Below are 21,548 nucleotides of genomic sequence, written 5' to 3'. Positions count from 1 at the left end.
CCTGGCTTCCCTTAGCTTAGACACTAACTGTAGTCACTCATTATTATTCAGCACTGGCTCAGCAGAGACAGTGCACACACTTAGCATTGTAAAAAAGCAAAGGAAGGTACTCTTCCTGCCTCAGTGGATTTATTTTCTAAGGCCATCAATCTCACCCTGACACTTGGCACACGTGGCAATCAGCAGATAGATAACTGTCAAAGCACTGCATCCTTTTTACCTTTCTAAAACTAAAGAGAACACAGCTACATTTGGGGACTCTTACGAAAACAAAGCTGGTCAAAACATTTTGAATTCATACTTCCTCTCAAGATGAGAGAGGAAAAAACACCCCGTGGTAATCTCTCCTAGTTTTCAACTCACTCTACCTGAAAAGCAGCTTTGAAGAAGATAGTGTTCAAAGAATATTTGGAGCTAACACAGCACAGATTATGAGGAGCCAGCAGAGCTCGAAGCATTCTGATTCTCACTTGGTAAGGAGGTGCTGGTTTTAATGTGATTGCTGCAAAAGCAGAGACAGGAAACTGTCTGCAGGGCTGCCATGAGGCACTCCAAACTTGGTAGATTTAGTTGCAAATGTATCTTAATTTATGGGGACAGGATAAGGTAAATGGAAAGAAACTTTGTGCTGCCTTAGCCAAGATAGTGACCTTTGTGATAGATGAGTAATGCGATGACTGACTCTCACAATTAAAAGGCAAAATCATGTATATATGTTAAGAGAAGTTTTACAGACTCAGAGTTATGTTTTACCCCCCTTTGTGTTATCAGGGGACAGCCTGGATTCGGGACATTTGGGAAGGTCAGCTGGCTACTATGGCAACATCTGGCCTCCAATCAAGATTAAAGGAAGTACACTCCACCACTGGACAGAGAAGGAGTCAACGGACAGAACTTTGGGAGGGACTAAAAGGTTAAAAGGCAAAACATCCATTGTGTGGGTGAGCACATGGGGAGAAAGATCCTTTGCTCCCGGTGCTGTAATATTTTCTCTATTCAGTCTTCTGTTGGGTTTTTCGATAAGGTTTTAACAAACCTTTCTAAATTTTTGGAAGTGAGTAGCATTTTTCACACCTTGATGTGCCAAGCCTGTGTGTGCTGAGCTGCAACCTCATACTGACTGGCACCCACGAGCCAGGTCAGTCCCCATGGCAGCCAGCAATCGCAGTGACTTGCTCCACTTTGTGGGCCACACCAGTGCCAAGCCATGCTGCAAAAGCAAACGTCTCTCTTCTTGGCCACAGATGAGGATGAGCTAAAGCCTTTGTCTGATAGGGTAGATAGGAATAAACAGACCTGGGTTTTTTCTCCAAGATGTTAAGTCTGTGATAATGCGCACACAAGAATGAACGCAAGGGGAAATCTACCCCGAGGGAAGTGCTTTAAACATTACTGAAAGGAAACCTGCCTCAATTCCCACTTAAGGAAGCTGGAGGAAGCAGAGATCCATCCATGTATGCAGCCACAGCAGCTGACTACATTGATACAATTTTCTCCATAGCTTCCTTGGTGCTAACAATCAGATCTATCCTTTATGGATATAATTTTTGGATGCCCAGACCACAGCTACAAACATCCATCAGTATGGTGCTGTCAGAATGCAACCAACCTCCTGTTGCCCCTGAACACAAAGTCTCTTTTGGCCAGCAGTTTTTCCTGTTCTGTGGGAATCATTCAGTCATTCAGGTGTAGCTAACAGCTATGCTGAATCAACATGGCTGCAAACCCCACATATTGAATTTCCTCTGTTTCTGAGGCAAAACATCTAATACTTTATTTCATGGAGACCAGAAAGGGATAGCAGAGTCACTAAAAAGAAAATATCCTGCAATGCAAGGAGATTTCTCTCCCTCTTTGGTCTTTGTTCAAATACATAGTGTAAAGCCCAGAACAAAGAAAAGAGAGAGACGTAGGTCTGGATGAAGTTCACTGGAAAGCCTGAAGTTTTTACTCTCTCACAAGACACTAGGTTCACTCCATGAGCAATTCCTTCTTTCTCTTCTCTCTTTCATCCCATATGTTGCCTCTGAATTTGAAAGACTGCCCTGTCCCTCCTGTAGCTTTATGCCACTTCACCCTAGCCAGTTTAGGCAGAACTGAATTGAGTTTGTTGCCTGCTCTCCTAGCACAAGCACCATGGGTGCCGCCAGGCACTTTAGAGAGGCTGGGGAGAGTGGCTGTTACCCTCATCAGCATCTTCTGGAAGGGGACTATGCCCTTTAGGAGCCTGTGGGCAGCCACATCAATGTGATATCTCACCAGTGTGAAATTGTCAATTTAAAAATTAAAAAGAGACATAGCACAGCCCTGGCACGCTTCACAGGTGCAGTCAAAGGGGAGATAGGCAATAGCTGAGCACTATTCCTTATGTCTGTGCTCCTCTAGGCGGCAAAAGAAGAGACTTCTGGCCCTCTACCCCACCCATATCTCTGCAGAGGAAATATCAGAGGGTGCTGCCTGAGCCCAGCCACAGCCACCTGAGAGAGGACAGCCATTAGCAGAGTCAGCAGCCCAGGACAGAGCTGAATTTAAGGCTACATTCAAATTGTGATTTCAGGTTTACATGTGGGTCCATGTGCTCTGGACAGCAAACAGACACACATGAATCTCTGGATGCCAAGTGAGGCAGGGAGGCGGCGCGGGGAAGGGCCGAGCGCTGCTGGCCAGGCTCCATCCCTGTGGCCTCCAGCCCCAGCGCTGACGCAGAGCTCCATTGTGAACGAGCGATCTCGGGGGAAATGCTCGCATCCGGGCAAACATCCCTCAGGAAAATCCGAACCAGTTATTAAGCCCTTGCCTTTCTGAGCGGGCTGAAGCACACAGAAAGTTAGAGTCCCAACCGGCAGTGTAGCAAATCAAGCACTTACTGATCATCACACCCAGTGCATGGCAGCTATCCTCGACGGGTGCCTTGAATCGAGCGTGTGCAGAAGATGAGCCTCCTTTCCATCTGAGGGTAACAGCATCCTCCAACTCACTGAGCTCAGCCAAGCACACCAGAAGCCAGGGTGGCAAATGACAGCATTATGCATCAGAACATGAATTATGTAAAACTGTGCACACAAACACACAGGGGATGAGGACATCCAACTTCTTCTCCCAGTTGTGCTCCCATTAGCTCTTCAGCATGGGCTAGCAAACTCCTTAAAATCCTCAAAGAACATCTTTCTGGCGTTGCATATTCCTATCTCCTCCCTGCCCTCCTTTTCACAAAAATTTCTCCTAGCAAAAATAGGAGCCAGCAATGAGCATACACTACATATTATAGACTGGATTTCTGCTTGCTGACTTCAGTTTCACAACCCTGTGGCTCCGTTTGCTTTGGTGGTGTCACTTCTGCTTTGTGAGGGAGGGAAATCTCAGGTCCCCAGTGTGCAACTCAGGCACAACACTGTAAGTGTTTTCCTGTAAAGTGGTCCAGTCACAGTCTCAGAAAATAACTAGAGCCAAGAGTGATTTTACAAGCTTAGAGGAAAGTGTCTCAAGCAAGATACAATGGCGTGGGTTGTGAAAGCACAAAACACCATCTATACCCTTCACCCTAGGCTCGGTGTAGCAATCTCTGACTGCTGACATTTGTTAACTTTAGCAGATTTCTGTTTTTAAAACAGATAAAAATGAGTAAATGAGTAAACCATCTTGACAAGAAACCCTACTTTCTATGCCCATTAAACCTTAAAACCTTCCAAATCTTCTCCAGCAGCTGCAAGCATCTTCCCAATCATTTCTGGGATGCCTGTTGGCAGGCTGCACAGCAAGCCACAGAAGTCTCTAATGATTCCTGTCTCTCCTTGCAGAAGTAAAGACAGATTAGATTTGTCAAATGGGGATAAGAAGTTAACGGGGCCGATAAGGTTAGACATGCCAAGCAATTCAGCAAACAATTCTGGAAAGAACGATTAGATCTGGGCTAACTAAGTATGATAAATTCTGACTTTAACCCAATTACTTACAATGATTTTAGACATCTGGGAAGAGCTGAGCACTACAGTGCTGTAATCAATGAATGTGTGTGAAACTGGGCAGGCTCCCTTCCTCACCGCACCTCACAAAGACATAGAAATTCAACTTGAACAGTGTTTGAGAAAAAAAGGTCTCAGAATTTTTCTAAATCTAAAACCTCTGTCCTGGTCATAGATGGGCTCTAGCAGCAGGGAAATCAAGATCAATTCCTGGTTTTATTTAATTATTTTTAATTGCAGAAAATAAACTTGTCTCAAAGACTTCCACGGTCTGATGTTAGTAAGAGGCCAATAGAGACAAACGCTTGGTCTCTGCTTTGTCTGAAGAAAGCCTTTTCCCCCTACAAATGCCATCAACTGCAATAGTCAAAAGAAAATATTTGTCTTAGGGAAATGCTCTCTTTCTTTTTCTCTAACCTACAATCCAAAGACCCTGAGGTCATTTTCTCCTCCAGCTGATGCCTCCACATTTTCTGTGGCTGTACACCATCACCCTGTAAGAGTGAAAGTCACCCCAGACAGAGGCCAGCCTGAGGTCTGGGGTTCACCTAAGCCATAAGGCTTAATGCAAAGATCAAGGGGGTTTTGAAACCAAGACCGTTTACATCAGATTTTTGAAACTCTGCATGGGAAAAATGTCCTGGTTTCTTAGCTGCTCACCAACACATGACATTTAATAATAGCAAAGACAACAACTGTAGGTTAGGCCAAAAAATTTCTCAGTCAAGTTGGCTTTGATGTACATGTCTTCAATAATAAACTCATTTGCTGTTCATGTTTTCATGCTGAGGCCTTATCCAGAAGGAATACTGCCTCTCTGTTTTTTCCAAAGCATCTTTCATTTATGTCATGAAACATGTCAACCTAGTTGTTTTCCCCTAATTTAATTTGTGGTCCTGGCTTGTCCTAGCACCAAAATATTTCTTCAGTGTGTTGTTAAAGAGCATAGATACATTCACATGAGCTTCAAGTTTTGTGGACAAAAAAGATTTTGGGGAAATTTCTTGGAGAGGTTTAAAAGAAATTAGTGCTCTTTTATTATAAGGACTCATAGAACATAAATGCAACTCCCAGACATTTTTTCCTTTTTCAAAAACTTCCATAGTCTAGGAAAAGCCTTGAAGCTACCACAAACTGGCAAACTGCATACCCAAGGATTATTTTGTAGAAAGGAGTATGAAAATATTTTCATTGCATGCATTCAGAGCTATAGTGTTCTTGAATTTTGCCGAATGTCTAAAACAGACCTGAATGTAAATAGGATGCACCAGTATGGCATGTGTTGAAATTAAATACAAAATATACGAAAGGAAAGTTTGCTTCAAGATTGTGCATTCCCTTACTGCACCAGGATTACAATATCTTATGTATATTCTCTCTTAGCAATGCTTTTACCAGCCAGGGAAACTGAGGACAGTACAGAGAGCATCTGAACAGAGCTCAGAGGTCTCTGGCTGCCCAGAAATCCCTGCACTTCCACTCTGCAACCACGAGCTTGGTCTCTGTGTACCCAGGGTAGTGCCTGCCAGCAGCCCCACTAACAAGCCTCTTGGAGACAGCTCTTTATTAGTAGAAACAGAACTCTGTGTTTCTAAGTCTAAATTACTTCCAGGCTAAGATAGCATGCAAATAGTAGTAAGCAAAATTCCTCCAAGTCAGCTGTGATACACCTTAAAACAGCACTATGCTCCTTAGGGTGTGCAGGTACACAGACTTAATTCAGGACCACCAGCAGAAGGTAAGAAATAAGGGCTTAAGGATTTAAGGACCTGCATTTTTCCTGAAGAGTTTGTTTAAGGAATTTTGGCTGGCAAGCAGGTCAAAGAAGAAAAAGCTTGGATGGCTAACATTAGTTGATTTAAAAGATACTGTATTTCAATCATAGTCAGAAATCTATCTACAATAGAATCACAGAATATACTGAGTTGGAAGGGATACATCTGGATCATCAAAAATCCTGTTTCTGGGTACCTCTGGGGTGCTGGGCAAAACTGAGAGAAGATATGAGTGTGAAACAGAACTAGCTAGAAGAATTATCCAAGAATGAACTACTGAGATGCACAAGTAATGCATTATCTCCAGGAAGAGGGGTGCAGCATTAAAATGGTGTGGGAAAGAAACCAGGAGAAGTGATGAGTCAGCAAATAATCAGTTAAAACCTCTAGCTTTAGCTGTGAGGCACTGGCCTGCTCAAAATCATACTTGGAGCAGAGCCTAATACTCTCCAGCTGCTCCCTTCCACCATAAACTCAGGGGCACTAATTTTGACCAAAAAGGCTGGGGCAGACCCAGGAGAGGCAGTCCTAGAAATATTCCCAGCAGAAATAAGGCATGCAGCTAGTCCCCATTTCACCAGGTGACATGGACACCACTAGCTCTGCTGGGAACCAGTGCAGCACCGCATTTCTGTTCTCTAAAAAAACTCTGCTGGACTTGGGTGATTAAATGCTTAGAGCCAAGAAGCAGGTGGAATAAATTTTGTTTGGCAGTGATTCAGATCTGGCAGTGCCTCAAGGGACAATGAACCCAAGCAATGTTCAAGGGTTTAACAACACTCAGGCCAAGGCAAATTTTAAAGACCGTAGAGTGGTGTGAATTGAGAAGCCCCCATTAGGCAGCAGATGTGTGAGGGGTTCTTCTGGTAGGGCACAGGCAGACCCAGCAGGTCCTGAGAAGAGGGGTGAAGGACAGAGAAAGCTGTGCTGGCCAACTCTGCCCCAGCCACCAGGATCACAAACCCAGCCTGCCACATGTCCACTTGATGCTGGCTGGCAGTGAAATATGACTGACCTAAGCTTTCAAAAGCAGTTTCTTTATCAGTACAACCAAAAAGTCATCTCTGGGCAGCTTAGCTCAAAAAAGCTGCCTGTAACCCTGCTTATTGTCAATTAGAACATTTGATGGCTCATTCAACAAAGATCTATCATTCTGCCCTAGCCCTAAATTCCCACACAAAGTATCACATTTGCTTGACCCACAACTTCAGACTTTGCTAACAACTGCTCCTGCTACATGGATCATACCCATAGGAGAAAATTATATTGGGTATGAGGTACTCAAATCCAGAACAATAGTTCTGAGGCTCTTTGGCCCTCTTGATTCTGCACCTTGTTTCGCTGAACTCTTTAAGGACAATGAAGAAGACATTGACAGGAAAGTAGGGAGAACTACATTTACAAGAATTCCTCGTAAGCACCAGCCCCTGAAAACCAGACTGGGTTACTGCTGCTAATAGGAAAGTAGAAATGAATGCTCTTGGTATATTGCTTACTCAAAGGATTGGAATAACTTTCTTTTCATTACACATGAAGATTTATAGTGGGCTCTTATCCCCTACAAAGGAGCAGGGAGTACGCCACAAGGGATGGACATAGAAACTATGCCGACAAGACTGCTGTTGGGTTAACATTTACTTTAACTCTAATTTTCTAGTGACACATACAAGTGTTTGAAAATAATAAAGGTTGTCAAAATATTTTCCATAATAAACTCCTACGCACAGCACATGTACAAGACCAGCACAGTTTCCTACCCAGCTGGTGCACTAGCTGCTACCAAGATATTATCTGATTACTAAGATGCCATTGCAGCTTGTGTGGGAGCTTGCCTTCTCGGGATGGGCTGAAGCATTGCCCCTCCTTGTCCTTACATCTCATAGCATGCACAGCACCCTGCATTCTCACAAGTGGCGGCATTCGGGAAGTGGAGGATTTCTCATGTAGGGGTAACTAGTGATGCCAAAGTTATCAATTACCCCAAAACCAAGGCAGGGGAAGGCAGTACAGCCCTGATGTATAATGCCTCTGGGCAGACTGGAAGACAACTCCCCTACTTTACCCCACACTCACATGGTTACATGTGCAGGATGCAAGGGTATGGGGGATTTCCATTTTCACTAAACACAGCAGCAAAACAGAAAAAAATTTAAGATGTACTCTCAGTTTGAGAACAGCAGATTCATTCCCACTACCTCCTATATCTGGCTTGGGATACAAGCTCTGGAACAGGGATCCTGAGGCTCTTTATTTCAGACCTTCATTTTATGCTTTAGTAAATCTTTCTTCCTTGTTCCCCCCAGTCACCCCCCCCCCTTTTTTAATTGGAGATATGAAAAGAGAAACAAACAAAAAAGTCCTCAAAAACCCATAACAGAGTGAGGTGCCCATGCTTTCTGCCATAATAACATTCTCTAATTAAAACACAAAGCAGCCAGGGCTACAGGATTAATGAACATGGTTTCCTCTTTTCAAGTCTTGCCTGCTGACAGATCGCCTCATTCCTTCCTTGCTCTTGAACCTCTCAGGAAAAAAAATAATCCAGTTTGCTTATCTTACAGTGTGGGGTTGCCATGGAAACCGCATCCCCCTGTGAGATGCTCTGTCATAACATTTCAGCACTGTATGGAAGGCTTAAAGACACAGCATCCTCTACTCTGAGGGCTCCTGAGCTAGCCAGAGTCTGCAGATGAGCAGCTGTCAAATCTAGTGGAAGTCTAAAGTTGGGAGGGAGAGATAGAGAAGTAACAGTGGAAATACTCAGTTGCCTGGTTCTTTGCAAAAATCCTCTTGCACTGGCAGTTAATGTTGACCAAGATGTCCTTCAGTTTGGTGTAAGGCACATTTTGCTCTTTGGAGAACCTGTCCCCTGACAGCCTGGTGGAAAAAAGAGTGCTGGCACCAAAACATAACCCATCGTTCTACCATGGGGTAGCACAAAGCACCTCTTTAGTCAGGGTTTTATGTCAGATTAGTCTTTGAGCCCTATTTTCTCAGTCCTTTTGTAAGAAAGGAGAGGAAAAGTAGCAAGCACAATAATTGCCCATAATGGGAACAGGCCTCCTATAGCCTGCTCCTTAATTACAGGGATGGCTTCCAGGCTGTAATCACTAGGGGTCCAGATGGAAGTTCTCCAAGCTCTTTGAGGGACAGAATGTGTCAGTTATTAATTAAACATATGAGGCAATTAGCCTCAAAACTTCATAGTAAATCACTACAGCTGTGTTACTTTCACTTTTTCCTTTAGTGAGTGCAAGTCAAATGCACAGTGCATTTCCCAGGGGGGTCGCAAAGACTGCAGCCAAAAAGCATTCCCAAACAAGACCTTTGTTATTGGGTAGAAAAAAGTATCTGCAGAAAGCTTGTTTTCAGAAGTCAGCTACTTCACAGTCACATCTCTCATGAGAGACGATGGATTCTGTGTACAAAAGCTATTCACCACTCAAGCTGTCTGGTGTGGAAGGCAGCTGAACTCTCTCTGCCACCCCAAATAGCAGCCTGGAGTTGTTCTGGTACAGCAGCAGGAGGAAACCATTCCTATGATTGACGTGGCCCATATTCCAGCATCAGCTATCAACTGTAATTAATTGGTTTGGACCTTGTCAAGATTTGTGTCTTGGTAGACTCCCAGCACATACAGGACCCTGTTGCTGGTTGGTCAAAACAGATTGAAAATGAGATGCTGTGTTGCAATTCTTTGTCTACCTCCAAGTTCAGAAACCAGGCCAAAACCACCACAGTTGTTAAAACCCAGTTAGTGATTTATTCCAGTATTTGTCTTCGCACACAAAAACTCTCTCAGTCACATCAAAGCAGCCTGACGTCAGTGCATTGTTAGTCGGCTTTTTACTCTGCAGTTCAGTGCCACAGTTGGAGATTTTATCAACTACAAAAACCCCAGTTAGTTTCCCTACACTTTTCTCACATGTAGCTGACAAAAGATGCAGTAAGTCATAATTGACAACAGTAAGAACAGAGTGGTGACCTCAGCCCTGTTTTACTCTAACAGAAAAAGAACTTCAACCCAATTTTACTCTAATATATAAAGAACTTTGACCCTTTCTTTAGACATTTTAGCATGCTTGGAGAAAACATTGAGAAAACTCATAGGCAAAATGGAGAAGAACGGCGCATGCAGGCTGTAATCATATGCTGCAAGGTCTCCCTGGTACTTGACAAAACACAGCAAGAGGAGTCAAGGAGGCTTTTTTGGAGTGAGCAGCCTCTGGATTCTCAAGAAGGATCAGTGATGATTGCTTGCCCAGTTCAGAGAACACAGCAGCCTGAAGGAGACTTGAGCCTCTGAAGGTTATAAAGTTAAGAGAAGGACACACATATCCTCTTGCCATGGAAGAGGATAGAAAAAAGCCAAGAGCACACCAAGCAGACCTTTAGTACACTTGAATTCAACAAGATGACAGATGACTGATGTGCAGAACAGTAAGTACTTCATGTGCAAGCCATTTTCATTTATAAATTTATTTCCCACATTTCCTCAACAGGGCAGATATGAACAAAATAAAGGGGCTTTCTCTGGCAAATCAGATTATTGTGTTGAGCTTTTTATGACAAAAACTGGATGCAGCTTCTCATGTCTACCTCATCCTTGTCTCGGCATTGTAACTGATGTTTGACTGCCATGTAAGCAGAGAGACATTTTTGCAGATTTTCTGAAATTAATTCTATCAAATTCAAACTGAAATACTAGATATTGCTCAAAGTAAGACCTTTCAGAATGTTTGCAGTGAACAGAAAGTAAAGCAAAATATTACCATCATCTTTGATTTTAAAAGTTTGAGTAAAGTTAAGTTGAATGACTTTATAGTGGATGTGCAAAGTCTCTAAAGCTTCACACTTAGAAAAGGGTAGATAACACTCAATACATGTAGCCACACACGTGTGGGACTTTTAATAGGGCACTCTCCCTACTGTACCTTGGAACAGACTTCTCACTTCTCTGCATAGCCAATGCCATTCTCAATGTAAACTTGATAGCATTTGCTTAGCACTCCAAAAAAAACCAATCAGGAACGAAGAGAGCGTGTGTTCCCTAAAAATAGAAATGGACCTTAATTTAAGGATTATTCCAGAAGGAAAACAAAACAAAACAAACAAAAAGAAGCAAACAAATAACACAAAATCCAAACAAACAAACAAAATCAAAAAACCAACCAAACAAAAATCCCCCCAAAACCAAACAAAAAAAAAATTAGAGGAGGGAAAAGAGAGGAAAAAGAGAGGAAAAAGAGAGGAAAAAAAAGATAAAAAACCAAACCTCACCCCCAGGAACTAAGGCATCTCCTTATAAAAAGGAGGAAGAAGGATCTTTCAGCAGACAAAAATTTTAAGCTGGGTTTCTAAATTGAGTGTTAGAAGTCCATCATTGTACAGCCCTGCCCAGAGTATTCAGAATGTTACAGTAAAGGGATATTTTCATTTTCTCTAATGAAAAAGAATCCAACATGAAACTTAAAAAATGAAAGTGATTTAACCACACAAGTGCATTTAAACCTTGAGAGTCTTTGACATTCATGAAAGCAGGGAAGTTGTTCTATATACAGAGGGTTACCCAAGAGTAACCTGATAAAAAAAACCCCTCAAGATCAACCCAAACATCAAAAGAATAATCTCTAATTAAATATGCTGGGGATTTTTTCAGCCTATTACTCAGGACTTGATGATCTTTTCTGAATTCCCAGGGCTCAGGCAGGAATAACGACATTAAACATTCTGTGTGTTATTGGAAGAAAAGAAATAAGAGAGAACTGGCACAAATTGCTGCAAATTCCTCCTTAGATCCTACACCTTGTATTTACAAAAAGGTGGGACTCAGTTCTGGTCAACTCACAACACATTTTCACTGCCAAACAAGCCCTAAGAACACTGTGGCCAAGGAGCTTCTGTTATCTGGAGGTCACTCGCAAGGTGTTACATCATTTTATGATGCACTGGGAGACTGTTTTTGTCCTTCAGAGCTTTTTTTTGTTTGGTAATGGTTCTGGACCTCTCTGCCTAATTGCACTCACTTCATCTGTGAAGAGAGATTTATAATGGAACATAATTTTGAGGAATTAACTTTGACGCTGGTACATGGCCCATGCAGAAGTGACAGTAAAAAATTTATATTAGCTGTTGCTCCTGCCAAAGAATAACAGAGAAGCTTATTACACAGGCAATCTAACTCCCAAATTAGTGTTGATTTTCACCCCATGGCACTTTACTGCTGTTGCTGATGGGAAGCAGCAGCAAACGTGAAGCAAAAAGCCATCAGGAACCGAGCTGCCAATTTTTACTATTAAACAGGGTGACCAAAGTCTTTGTTCAGGTACAAGTCTCAAAGGCAGCGAGAGCTGAAAACAGAGCACAAAAATTACTGGAGGAATCAGGGACCTTACTGAAAGGTTCTTGAGGAATTTCTAGTCCAGCATTTCTAATTCAGAAGTCTGGCAGTGCATCAGTATTCTCCCTAATACTGAAGAATTCTCCTGCAAATTGTGTCCAAGGCAAAGCTGGATGCTTTTGGGACCCACAGCCACATTTTACCAGCACTCCTATCTCTGGGAAGCCAGAGCTTCACTTGAAACCTCCAGGTATGTTGTTTAACCTATGGAGACTTCAGTACCAATTCTAATGGCAGCAATCATTATCTCTGTAGCAGGATACAGGAGGAATACGGGGCTCCATCTAGATTTTCTCTGCCACAATTCTCTTGGAACAGAGCTCAAGTGGACAAGACATTCACTCGGAACAAACTGTGAGCTGTGGGGCCTCAAATATTGCCAGTGCTGTGATTCACCACTGGTGTGATACTACTAAAAGACCTGAACTGCTGCAAGCAATGGAAGAGAAATAAATCTGGAAAAACAAGATAAACTGGGCCCCTTTCTAGTATTCAACAGAAGAAGGGAGGGTTCTTTAGCATCTGTCATTTGAGAAACACCCAAAGGCACAAGCCAGCCTTAAATATGCATAACATGATGTGCTTGTTAGGAAGCAAGGCTAGAAACTCTGCCCTGGAAAGACCATGACACGTTGTAACCAGAAAGTTTACACTTGGCTTCACTTCAAAGGAATCCTGACTCCCCAGATCACCTGAACCGTTTTCTGTTCCCTGTGTTTTCCCATGTGCTGTTGATGCCTCCCTGTAATTAGTTTAAAACTTATTTCCTCTCTCTTGACCTTTATGCTTTAAGGGGAAAAGGCAACTTCTGTGATGGAAGTGTGCTGTAGGACTCAAGTGCCCACCTACACAAAATACTTTCTTCTGAATTCTCTTTCAAAAGCAGGCTAGTGCCTTCTGCAGCTCTCACTGAAATCAGCTGTAGTTCTTCTACCAAGTTCCAAGCTGGAGCCATCTTAACTGAAATGGTGTGTGTATGCATATAAAGTTTGTCCATATTTCGCACACATCCTCCGAGGATTATTCCAGCCAAATAAATATCATTTTCATAGATAATGAAGACCCATACAAAATGAGATAAATCTCCCTGCAACACATCTAAGAGGTTACAAGTAAAATATTTCTTCTTATTCTTTTATTTTCTGCCCTTTCATACTATACTTCCCACATGGATTTGTTGTTGGCCTCCGCAATAAATTTCTCTATGTGTTCTCTCTTAAAACTCTTGCTTATCAAGACTTGTTACCCCTATTCACACTGTGCATGCCTATTTTTACAGCTAAGTAGAACTAGTTTATGGTAAATTCTCAACTATCTCAACATCTCCAACTGCTACTGAAAGGCAGCATAGCAGTTGGAGGCATCAAGGGAGAGAGCTGTCCTCAGATCAACTCTGACAGAGGAACTCCTCAGTCACATCATGTACTCCTGTGCATGGCAAGACCAGGCTGACAGTCTGGGCCTGACAGCTTGGTGACATCTCTTGTGTTCACTTGTTAATAGAGTCTAGAAAAGCTTTTTATGGTAGCTGACAGAAGCCATAGTAGTAATTTAAGATAGGTTGATGCTCATGCTCCACTTATTTTGCTAGTGTTTGGTTTAATGAAGTACTTCCATAGACTTTCAGGGTAGACCCCACTTACCAGAGGATGCCCAGATTAGACAGGGACAGGTATCTTAAAGGATTCAAAGACCAGCCTTGTAATTCTGCTAAAGAGTAACTGTGACTCACCACTCTGAAAACTGGGGGGTCAGTCCAAGGTCCAGCATGAAGGGGCTATAGACAGATATTTAAAGTTATAGCATCAAAAATCATTACTATGGACTGAATAAGCAGAACAGTGGGTGCTGGATGGGAGGGTAGCATTAAACAGGGCAGATGGAGCCATGAGCTGAGGGAGGGGAGGGAGCAGACACAGGGTTATATCCTGCACTGTGGGCACTGCACAGGGCTAATGCTGGAGAAAGGGAGCAAGCAGGGGCTACAGGCTACAGCTCACCAGCCCCTCCAGAGAAATCTGCTCCCAGCCTCCAAAAGCATGCTTTTCATAAATCAGCCAACAGCTCCTTAATGTGCAACTTCACCCTCAATGCTGTAACATGGGCAGAGATGCATCCAATCAGGGACAGCTCCAGAGTGCTCTGCCAGCAGAAGTAGCTGAGTAAATTACAACACTCTCCTCAGTATCATTACAGAGAAAGAACAGCTGGAGACAAGATCCTGGAGTATGAACGGCTCACAAAGAAATCCAGATAACAAAACACAGTTAATGTATGTAGAGCTGTGGTATCTGATAACATGAGAGCCCATTAAAGGGCCAAGGGGTGCCAAAAATATGCTTCAAGTGCAAAAACAAAACATAACCACAAAACAAAAAACAACCCCCCCCCAAAAAAAAAAAAAAAAAGAAAAAAAAAAAGAAGCAACACATGTAATGGAAAAAGGGGAAAAAAAATCATTCCTTAGCATGAGGCCACAAGCCATACAAAGGGGCCCTCAAGACCACAAGCTCTACTGCTGGACACTGATATCTGTGGCATGTTCAGCAGGGCCAAGTCAAACACACCACAGCTTGGTCCAAGTAAGTCAATATTGCAGCTTTGTGTGGAAATGCAAACTCGAGTTCTGGAGGCAGTAGGATGGCCACACCATCCTACACATCTAAGGCTCTGTTTACTGGTTGTCCTGACATCATTGTATTACTTCCAGTTCCAGAAGCACTTTTCTAAAGATTCTGGCATCTCTTCAGTGCAATATAGGCAAAGGTAAAAACAACTTTTCCATCTCTTTCTGCAAGTCTGTTTTTCTCTTTGTACAAAGGAATGCAACATCAGTTAAGTCATCTAGCAAATGGAAAGTGGTTACAGTTTTTGCTGAAAGGGACACTGTAGCCATGAAACTACCACAACAATTAGTGATTTGAAGTCTAATGGAGCAGGAAGCGGCAAAGTATGCAATAAAACTTTCAGAGAATGTCCACACTAAGCACACATTAGGCTAGAAGCAGCTGTGGCCGTACCAAATTCAAGGTCCCCAAAATGACATTTGCCTGTGCCTGAAAGAACATGCTTCATTCAACATCCTTTAAACCTGATTGAATCAGACAGTTTCAGTGGTTCTCACACACAAGCCATGCAAGTTCAGCAGCTCTGAGCACTCTCTTCAGCTGCGTGCCCTTACCCTTTGAGCTTGCTTTAGGTATCACACTCGAAAGCTCTAGAGATTCTTCAAACCATCCAGGGATACAGGTCTGACTGATCAAGCCAGACATCATCTCTACAGCAACAACACCACTAAGGGTAGGTCCAGGTCTTGTTTTCCCTGCAGTGCTGGTGATTGGAGCTGGGAGATTGTACACCAGACCAGAAATCAGGAGCACTTACTAGCAATGCTGGCTCTGGCACAGACCTTACCTTCACAGCTCTGCTTTGGCAACTCCCATAGCAGCCCATGGTCCATCTGTGTCTCAGTTTTCTCACCCTATAACATGGGCAGCACACACCATTTCTGTATTTCACTGTGTTACCTGTGGTTTGCTCACTCCCACAAAAAGACCAAACAGCACATTTCCTCAGGTAAGCACACCAAGAGACAAGTTCTAGTCCCAACTTGAAGGATATATGAAAAGTTAATATCTTTGAGTCTCCTTCATACCCACCAGCAAAATCCACCCACTCCTGCAATTTGCTTTGAAATAAGGGGAAAAGCACTAATTGTTCAGATTTACTTGCTAGCTGGAGCACCTAAGAGTATGCATTCTCTGCAGACATGAACTTGCTCCGTCCCAGGGCTTGAGAAAATACCAGTTTTGCTGGTGCACAGCATTATCTATTGGAAAACTCACCACATCATGCACTACATGCACATGCCTGACTAAACTTGGACCCTAAACCAGAACAAATATATTGCTGTGAAAAGCCCAAGACACGTCTGAGCAAGTTATTTCCAGACGATTTTCCTGTGAATGTCTAACAAAACTGAAGTTTACATTAAATATACACTGAGGATTTTCTCTTTCTTTTGAGAGCAATCAACATCCAAGTTCCTCTGCCCCAGGAGGTACTGGCACAATCCACTCTGATCAGACTCAGAAGGGGGAGCAAACAGACAATTACTCTGATAACAATCTTATCTGAGGACAGAAATGAGATTAGTGGCCTAACTGCAGTGATTCTTACCCAGATACACTGTTAAATTCTGACTAACCCAGCATGAGACAGGGAAGGAATTTCCCTATGGAGCCTGTTAGTAAGTAAAGTGAGGTGAAATTCTTCCCCTACTAGTCCTTTTCCAGCAAAGAGAATTTTCTGTTAGGACCCAGTGGCCATGAACAGCACATGTTCCAGGCTAGACATGTTCCTGATATTGCAGCAGGTGAGCAATTTGTTCCCTCTAGTTTCCAACTGTTAGAATCTTGTAAGCAAAAAACGGAGCAAAATTGGCTGGGACCCTTCCCTGCCAATATGGAACAATTCCATCCTGCTGACTCTTGTGTTATTTAATTTTTTTCAAGTCTACTCTCAAAATTCTCAGAAAGTACAAATTAGCTTCTCATGAACCTAATGACCAATACTGTTGTGAAGTCCTCCATGAACAGTTTTGATTGTACTTCTGTAACTTGATCTCATTGTTTTTAGTTATTCCATTTAAAATAGCTAAATTAACTCCTGTCCCCAGAGTGCTTATTGCCTTTACACCTCTGGAGGAATGAACAGTAACAGAGAGGGCAACATGATGGGATATTAACAGAACTTCTCCAAGATAAGGATCCCAAATAAGTCTGCACTTTAATCTCACAAAGACAGATAATTAATACAGTAACAGGACAGAAGCCTAGCTGCTCAGAAGGTTGCTTGCACCATGCCTATACCAACAGGTTTACACAAGGGTCTTGTAAGTATTGCCTGCAGTGGGCACGGCACACCGGTCTTGAGATGTCAGCTTTAACGCTGGTAAATCCAGATGCTGCAGGCTCTGCTCTGCAGCTGGGACAATGTGCCTGTGGAGGGGGTGGGGACACCCTCAGCAACGGAGCTGGTACTCTTTAATGAACTCTTTACATTGCACAATTGCAGAAAGAGGTCAAAGACCAAAAAAAAAAAAAAAAAAAAAAAAAAACACCAGAAAAAAACCACCCCACAGATTCACCAGAAATGCCATATCCAAAAGGAATAACAATTTCAACAATCTGCATAAATCAAGCTGCTGATGATTTGTAAGAGGGTTAAACTTTCCTCATGCAGTATATGGCAGCATCGTGCTTTAGTATTTGCAGTTTTCTTTACACATCTATTTAGACTAAGATGAATAACCTTATAAAAATACATAAGTAAGCAGCAGAAGAAATGGGCCAACTGCCGAACTTCTGCTTTGCTGATCTGAATTCATGGCATTTAGTTATAATCCTTCATATAGGAAGTTTATTTATACAGACAGGGATTTGGGGAATTCTGCAGGATTAGTCAATCTGCAGCATTCTCAGGGCATGAATTTTAGCATCAGAGTTACACTGCCTGGATATTCAATGCCTAGAGTAAATATTTGGGTTGATGAAGGTTAAACAGATTAGACAAGATGAAGCCAGGGTTCTCTGCTTATTTACACACAAGCTTAAATATTGCTGCTCTTCATTTAAGAAGCCTAATTTAAAAGAAAATCCCACAAAAGCAACAAACATAATACACTTACCCAACCTGAAGTGAGATAGCACCAAGATTTCTATCATCTTCAGCCTGGGTAGGCATGTGACAAAGCCACATGCTGAATCACAAATCTCACACTCCTTGGCCTCCTTATGGGAAACATGCAGAGGAAACAACAGCTTCAGCACAGGCTTGCTGCTCTGAGTTTCAGCTGCACCAGGGAAATGGGATAAACAACCCCCCTCCCGGTTCTATTCAAAAACAAGAGGGAAATAATTGGTGTGAAAACCATTTACAGTTCAGTTACACTTTTGTGATGTGAAGAGGCAGTTATGCAGAAGGCTGTCTGGGACCTGATCACATCCCTAAGTCCTAGTATGGAGAGGATTTCCAAACGTTCCCAGCAATGCCACTCATCAACTTTCATCAAAATCAGCAATAAATTCCCATCCATAACAGGCAAAGCGGTGTTAAACTAAGTCCAATTCCTATGCCCACCTGCTGTATCCTCCAGGCTTAGTGACATTTTCTGTGTCATATCAAGTCCCTGACCTAAGGCCCCTCCACTGTCAATAGGTTTTGGATCAGCTGGTGAAGGATCAAGCGCTAGACACAAAAAGTAAAATTTTGCTTTCACTCTTTGGTACACAGATGAAGACTGAAAGCAAAATAAGGCAGGTATGCCAGCAGGTACACAGCTAGCACAAGCTAGGAGTTTGAGGAGGAGCGGCCAAGCATTCGTTCACATTTCATTCCATGTGTTCAGTTTCAATTTCTGAAACAATTTTATTAAAAGGAACACACATTAAACTGTTTTCTATTAAAGCATCAAGAAAAAAAAAACAAACCCACTTGTGTCTAAATTAAATGCCTCTGCAGAACACTACTCTTACTTGCTGGATTTCCACCCTTCACTACTGTGCATCACTCAGCCCTGACCCCACTGATGTTGTGTTTTGTTTACCACAGTCTCAAGAAAATTTGTCTACAAATTTCAGACACTTTGGGGGAAGAATTTCCACCAATCCATGTTTACTCTGAACAGATGTAACATTCCTAAGAAGCTCTCAGCTGACTGCCTTTGAAGTCTGAAGAAAAAGGGAGGGGTGGGAGGGGTTGGGGGAGCATACTAACAAAAAAAAAAAAAAAAAGCTAGACCTTGAAAGCTGCATTTCTTCCCTTAAAAGAAGAAGTCTCCAGGGACTCATGAACAAAATAAAAAGCAAATTCTCCAGATCCTTATCTCATGTTATTTTTGAGAGCGTTTTCTTTTGTTCCTTTGCTCTTGTCATCTTTTGGATTAAAGGACTTCCACAGAGGCAGCACATGTGCAAGCAAACTATTCACCATTCCCGATCTGTGCCCCCCATGCCAGGCCAGGGCAACTCCCCCTGCTTCAGCTTTTCCTTTTCAAGAAAAGCACAGCCCAGCCTCAGACCCAAGCACAACAAGAAAAATTTAATCCCAGGCATCTTGCTAAGATGAGTTCTGCAAAAGTAAAGCACTGACCCAAAGTGAATTCCCACCCACAAAAGCACTCTCACAGCCAGTCACACCTTGTGATGGGTCAGTGTCTGGACAGCACTTACACAGCACTCAGACTTGCACACCGACTGCCCTCAGAGCTGTACTGTGACCTCTCACGCAGCCATGGCTGAAAATATTATTTCATCAGACACAGCTTACACTTACCCAAAAAATCTCAGTGGGGACTAAGTTAACTTTAACATGGCAAAAAGGGGCTGCCTTTCCTGTTTTGCTTCTCTCTGTCTGCTGCCATGTCTCCGGCGTTCCTCTCCTCCTCTCTGAAACTCAGCTCCTCCTCTGTTAGCCTGCCCTATTAACCTTCTCCATATCCCACCCACCCAAATTTGCACATTATTAAGCATCCAGAGCCTTTTGTTCAGGTCCTTAAACAAAAGCATGGCTACTGCATTTCCTAGCAAGAGGTGTCATACCCGGCAATCACTTAGGGCAGCTCTAATAGACTCATTAGTCCCAAATACAAAATCTAGGCACGCCAGACAGGCGAATTCAAGGACATGTCCTTTCCCGAATTCCACAGAGCAAGATAAGCCTGCGAGCCTTTTGCTGACTTTATCTTAACTGAGAGGCTTCCCCCGTTTTCTCACTCAGTAAGAAACTAATTATTTGCCACTGAGGCATGGAATAGGTTAAAGTTTCCTCTGTCTTGTCTCAGTTCCCTTTGCAGATTAAGGGAAAACAATGAAGTCTCCGCACTTTGTGATATTGCTAATGCTTCCTGTGGGGATAGCAGCGCCGGCTGCAAAGAGGATTATGATTACAGTTTAAAAGGAGTGTGCACTGTACTGCCGCAAGAGGCACGGGCTTATCAGGAAAGAAACCGAGCTGCCCCCAAACTATGCACTCGGGACTCCTGCCTGCCTTCGGTTCTGGCTGGTGGCTCTGCCTCAGATCACACACCAGCTTATCGGGAGTGATAAAGCAGAAGCTGATCTTGGAGGGGCTGGGGGGGATAAATGAGTAACGCTGTTCAAACAGCTCGCAAACATTCACCATCAGAACACACAGCAATGTTTACAGATCGTCCCACCACATTCATCTGCAACAAAACACCGGGCTGGCAGGGTGCAGGGGCTGTACATTCCTGGCCACAGCTGGGGAATGTGAAAGAAAAAGTGGTGGAACAGCACTAGCCCTGATGATATTGGCTGGCCTTCCAGAGGCAAGGCTGCAAATGCTTTGAAATGCACAGCATCACCAGTGAGAAATGCTCCGAGCAGATTTAGCTTTGAGATGCAGCTTCAGTGCTGGAAACGGGCCTCTGTCAGTCTCAGTGCTGAGCACAGAGTGGACTCCTTGGTGGATAGTAAGAAATTGCCATTGCGGAATCTATCACTGGGCCCTCTAAGGTACCAGGAACAAGACACAAGTTTATTCACACCCATTCATCTCTACCAGCACAATAGCTTTTTTTATAATGCCAAGGCTTTGGCCAAAACAGCAATCAAAAATTCCTTGACTTCAAATAGTGCTTAATCTACATGGCAGGATGCAACTACAGGTCAGCATGGCACTTTTTTTCCCCTTGCGTAGTTCAGCCAGCATGAAAACCTGTAGATATGCACTGACATGTGTCGAGAGGGCTTTGCTCCTGTTGGTTTGATTTTTTTGTTTGGTTTGGTTGTTGTTTGTTTCTTTTTTTAAATGCTATCCCTGTGCTTGCTCTCCTCCAAGTAATACAACAACTGATACTAGCTGAATATCAGATATTCCCCCTCACCCTTATTTCTATTCAGAGAGGTTTAAGAGCTCCCTATCTGCTTGCTAGAGGGTACAACAACAAGCAATAGCATTAATGCATGTTCTGAATTTTTACAGGCTTAAAAATCCCTGAGCTTCACCCAGCACGGCACTGTCTCATTACACACTGCTGTTCCAAGCAGTTTTTGCCACCTCCCACCACACACCAGAAAAAACACAGACCAAACTTTCCAATCAGCCATAACTGAACAAAACAACACTTTTAAGATGCTCACAAGGCAGTTCCATGAATTGTTGCTTTAAACCAAGCTGTTTGACTTCTGCAGAGGGATAAGGTCTCTTACAGTAAGCGAAAGCTGGATGATTTTTGCCGACCAAAATAAACCTTTTTGTGCTGATAGAGCTCAGGCATCCCTACTGACCTTGGCTGCTGGATGCCAGACTCGCCTAGGCTCCCTCTCTATCCACCGTTCCTTGCCATTAATCTCTGTTGAAGAGTAAAACGAGTAGAGCTGAAAGACC

The 21,548-nt window shown here is 43.0% G+C and overlaps 1 protein-coding gene across 5 annotated transcripts in view; it reads right to left on the bottom strand.

Moving 5' to 3' along the window:
• The window catches only part of TSPAN18 (tetraspanin 18), a 131,444-nt gene that overhangs the window by 78,974 nt on the left and 30,922 nt on the right, over positions 1 to 21,548 (bottom strand). The window contains exon 1 of one of the 5 annotated variants that reach the window (XM_038139604.1): positions 17,827 to 17,929. The exons of the other annotated variants lie outside the window; for them this stretch is intronic. The gene's annotated coding sequence lies outside the window, so the exon portion shown is untranslated. Of the gene's footprint in view, positions 1 to 17,826; positions 17,930 to 21,548 lie in introns of those variants that run through there. 5 annotated transcript variants of the gene reach the window in all.

Source organism: Motacilla alba, chromosome 5 (assembly GCF_015832195.1).
Source record: "Motacilla alba alba isolate MOTALB_02 chromosome 5, Motacilla_alba_V1.0_pri, whole genome shotgun sequence".
NCBI lineage: Eukaryota > Metazoa > Chordata > Aves > Passeriformes > Motacillidae > Motacilla > Motacilla alba.
The sequence above is the reverse complement of the archived record's forward strand: the minus strand, read 5'-3'. Positions and strand labels throughout refer to the sequence as shown.